Below are 4,944 nucleotides of genomic sequence, written 5' to 3'. Positions count from 1 at the left end.
TTGGAAATAGGATTAGAATAATGCTGTCTGTGGTAATTCAACACTGTATTTTATATTTTGAAGTACAGTGGAATGTACCTTGGGCCATGGTACTGTCTGAATGTTTCTGTCCCCCTGAATTAGTATAATGATATGTAACCCCCAAAGATGATGGTATTAGGATGTGGGGCCTTTGGGAGGTGATTAGGTCATGAGGATGGAGACCTCATGAACTGTATAAGTGCCCTTATAAAAGAGTCCTCAGAGAGCTCCATAGCCCTTTCCATCATGTAAAGGCACAGCGAGAAGGTGCAAGCCATGAATCAGGAAGGGAGCTCTCTCCAGAAGGGGACAATGCTGGTGCCTTGATTTGGACTGCCCACCCTCAAGAACTGTGAGCAATACATTTCTGTTGTTTATAACCCACCCAGTGGGTGATATTTTGTTATAGCAGCTCAGACAGACTAAGGCCAATATTGAAAAGGACTCCAGGTTGTCGTCATGGCTAAGACAGAGAAAATGTCTGAGAAAAGGTTTAGAGATTCTTTCCTGGAAGCAACGTGCCCCCACCCAACCCAACTCTCCCTGTGTCCCTCTCTCCAGGGCTGTGTTCCCGACTCCTTTGTCCATTGTCCTGGGCACACGATGAGCTCTCTTAGCAGGACATTCTCGTTCTCGTAGGAGGTCTCCACAAACCAGCTCTGATTTCTGTGCTGACCTGGGATGAGGTGAGTTACACACTCCTCTGCTTGTTCAGCATCATATAAATTCCTGCTGCTTCCACTGTATTGTGTGCATTTTTAATCATGGCAGATATAAAACCCAGAAGTTACGAGGAAGCAACTGGAGCAAGAAGTGCTCAGGCACCAGAGAGAGAAACAACTCCTTAAATTTTGTTTCAGTGAAAGCAGAGCTGTGTCATCAGAAACGTTGTTGGAAAATAGGGCTTCTGAGCCCCTCCCTTTGTCTTTTTCGAATGCTTTGCACCTGCTTCTCTTATCACATGGAAACTGACCTGCCCACGCTGGGCTCTAGGTGTTCAGGCTTCAGTAGTTGTGCCACTGGGGCTCAGTAGTTGTGGCTCACGGGCTTAGTTGCTCCACGGCATGTGGGATCTTCCGACCAGGGCTTGAACCCATGTCCCCTGCATTGGCAGGCAGATTCTTAACCACTGCGCCAGCAGGGAAGTCCCAAAATTTCTTTTTCTTAACACATTCTTACAATAGGCAGGAACGTCATGACTCTAAGGGGTTTAGTGTATCTGCTACTCTGTCTCCTGTCACATAGTCATACACTCAATGCATATTTTGTAACACCTATTATGTATCAACTATGTCGCTGAACAAGATAGACTTGGTTCTTCCTGGACCTTACATGCTGGTGGAGAATAAGGATATACCAAAGTAATAGAAAGAAATATAAAATTACAAAAGTGAAAAGTGTAAGTGGTGTCACGCATAAGTTCTCCAGGTTGAGCCCCTCCTGTGGAGTATGAAAATGTCTCCCTTCTCAGGAGAGGAATAGAGCAAGAATCCTTGTCCAGTGTTGGTTATGTAAGAAGACTGCTGATTTCATCACCAGCACAGCCTCCTTTCTGCTTCAGGACACTCTGAAATCCTCTCCATGTCTTTTCACAAAGATGCCCTGAGAAAACAAGGGGAGATGCCTCTAAAAACCGTCTTCCTTTTCCAGATGGTGGTTGGGTCTCTGGCCAATGTCATCCTTTTCTTCCACAGCATCTCTCCAGTCTTGCTTGGCCCCAAGCAGAGGCCCACCCACATGGCTGTGGCTAACTTCCTGGTTCTTCTCTCCTCTGGGATTCCCCACACAGTGGCAGCTTCTGTTTCAAGGAACCCCCTGTCCAGTCTTGGGTGTAAACTTGTGTATTATATACAGAGGGTGGCTCACAGCACCACCCTGTGCTCCACCTGTGTCCTGAGCACCTATCAGTCCTTCACCCTCATCCCCAGGAGAGTGGAGTGGATGATGCTCAGAAGAAGCGCCCCCAAGATCATTGGTCCTTCCTGTTGCACCTGCTGGATATTGTTTCTTATTCAATATCTCTGTTCCTGTGACACTTACTGGACCACAGAACCTGGGAAATAATACAGACACCAAAGGGAAGTGGTTCTGTTCATCGTCCATTACAAATTAGGGCGTTGTCATCCTGTGGTCATTTCCTGATGCCATGTTTATTGGCCTCATGATCTGGTCCAGTGGCTCCATGGTGTTTCTCCTGCACGGACACCACCAGAGAGTGCGGTATATTCACACCCCCACCTACTACCACAAGTGGCCCCCAGAGACCAGAGCCACCCACACCATCCTGATGCTGGTGGTCACCTTTGTCATCTTCTATGTGTTGGATTCTGTTATTACTTTTTATATCACTGTCTTTTTAGATTTCCATCTATGGTTGCTGCAAACCTCTAATGTTTTGGCTTCATGTTTTCCCACTATTTCTCCCTTCCTGCTGCTCCTTAGGGATCCTAGAACACCTAGGATCTGTTCTCAAGTTGTTAGAAACTATGGTTAAAGTACTAAATATGTAGTAGACAGCTTCAGTAATAATCATAATTCCTCTCTTCTGTAGCTATTTACATTGAAGTATTTAGTACTATACTAATTACTGCAGTTATTAGTACTATACTATTTACATTGAAGTAATTAGTAATTATACTTCATTTTTTATTGAAGTATAATTAATGTCACATTATATTACTTCTGCTCTTACAATATTATGATTGGATATTTGTATACATTACAAATGATCATGACCTTTTATTAACTAATAGGTCTAGTTAACCTCCATGCATAGTTACAAAAATTTCTTCTTGTGATGAGAACTTTGAAGTTTGACTCTCTTACCACTTTTCATTATGCGGTACAGTATTATTAAGTATTGTCACCATGCTGTACATTATATACCCATGACTTATTTGTTTTATAACTAGAAGTTGATACCACTGAAGTTTGTACTCAATACCAAATTTTTACACAAAATCCAATGAACTGTTTTTGAATTATGGCTTTCTCAGGGTCAGGACATGGAAGCAACCTAAGTGTCCATTGACAGATGAATGGATAAAGAATATGTGGCACATATATACAATGGAATATTACTCAACCATAAAAAGAAACAAAATTGAGTTATTTGTAGTGAGGTAGATGGACCTAGAGTCTGTCATGAAGTAAGAATGAAGTAAGTCAGAAAGAGAAAAACAAATACCGTATGCTAACACATATATATGGAATCTAAACAAACAAACAAAAAAGTTCTGATGAACCTAGGGGCAGGACAGGAATAAAGATGCAGACATAGAGAATGGACTTGAGGACATGGGGAGGGGGAAGGGTAAGCTAGGACGAAGTGAGAGAGTGGCCCTGACATATCTACACTACCAACTGTAAAATAGATAGCTAGTGGGAAGCAGCTGCATAACACAGGGAGATCAGCTCGGTGCTTTGTGATCACCTAGAGGGGTGGGATAGGGAGGGTGGGAGGGAGACGCAAGAGGGAGGGGATATGGGGATATATGTATATGTATAGCTGATTCACTTTGTTATACAGCAGCAACTAACACAACAATGTAAAGCAATTATACTCCAATAAAGATGTTAAAAAAAATCCAGTGAATTTAGAGGGTCAATTGAATGCTGGTGCTGCCTTGGGAAGTCTGAAAGTCAATCCAAGAGATTACAGCTTGAAAAAGATTCTGACTGTTATTGAGGAAACCAGTTTTCCCCTTGACCAGTGCAGCTGTCTGAAAGAAACCCCTTTCTTCAGGAATATCTGAAGTATTTTCACCAAGTTTATCTCCCTGTGGGTGTGGCTAATACATGGTGGACTTTTGCACATAATCCAGTATTGCTCCAGATAAATGTTACTCCAGAGTGGGTGGAGATTTTATTTCATAGATGAAGATAAGAATCCTGGGAAATGAAGGAGGTGTTTTTCTATTTTAGTATGTATCTTTTTTTCACTCATATTTCTCCAACATACTGTAATGTTACACAGGAAATCAATGTTGTTCAATGTGCTGATTCATCTTTAAACCTGAATCTTCTTTACATGGTTGACCCTAGTAAATATGGTTGATTAGATGGATGAAGTAATGTGAGGGAGGGAGAAGAAGCTGCCTCTTTCATATTTCTCACTTGAACGTCTGGTTTTCATCACTGAAGAACAGAGACTTGGGTCTTACTTTTCTATTTGTCCTATCTGCTTCTTTCTCTTTGTTTTTTCTTTTGCCTTCTTTTGGGACAGTCTGGTGTTTATAATATTCCATTTTTTAGATTGATAGAGTTTAGGTATAACAATTTTTATTGATGGTTTTAGCTATCACATACAGGTTCCAATAGTATTATATTGTAGTTAGAAGTATTGTTGACGGGCTTCCCTGGTGGCGCAGTGGTTAAGAATCCGCCTGCCAATGCGGGGACACGGGTTGGAGCCCTCATCCAGGAAGGTCCCACGTGCCACGGAGCAACAAAGCCTGTGCGCCACAACTACTGAGCCTGTGCTCTGGAGCCCACAAGCCACAACTACTGAGCCCACTGCCACAACTACTGAAGCCCACGCACCTAGAGCCCATGCTCCACAAAAGAGAAGCCACCGCAATGAGAAGCCTGCACACTGCAACGAAGAGTAGCCCCTGCTCGCGGCAACTAGAGAAAGCCCTAGAGAAAGCCCACGCGCAGCAATGAAGACCCAATGCAGCCATAAATAAATAAATTTATCTGAAAATAAGACATGGAACAAATAAATGACCATCAAAAGATGAATGGGTAGGGAATTCCCTGGTGGTCCAGTGGTTAGTACTCTACGCTTCCACTGCAGGGGGCGCTGGTTCCACCCGTGTCCGGGAACTGAGATCCTGCAAGTCGCACAGCCTGACCAATTAAAAAAAAAAAAAAAAGATGAATGGATAAAGAAAAGGTTGTGTGTGTGTGTGTATATATATA

At 42.8% G+C, this 4,944-nt stretch overlaps 1 pseudogene across 1 annotated transcript; it reads left to right on the top strand.

The window, feature by feature from the left end:
- Positions 1-1,602: 1,602 nt before the first annotated feature.
- LOC308605825 (vomeronasal type-1 receptor 4-like) lies at positions 1,603-2,515 on the top strand (annotated as a pseudogene). Its single transcript has one exon. The product of its transcript is annotated as a vomeronasal type-1 receptor 4-like (transcript).
- Positions 2,516-4,944: the final 2,429 nt, after the last annotated feature.

The sequence above is a fragment of the Mesoplodon bidens genome (assembly GCF_964165515.1).
Source record: "Mesoplodon bidens genome assembly, chromosome: 18".
Classification (NCBI taxonomy): domain Eukaryota; kingdom Metazoa; phylum Chordata; class Mammalia; order Artiodactyla; family Ziphiidae; genus Mesoplodon; species Mesoplodon bidens.
This window is presented reverse-complemented; position numbering and strand designations above follow the sequence as displayed.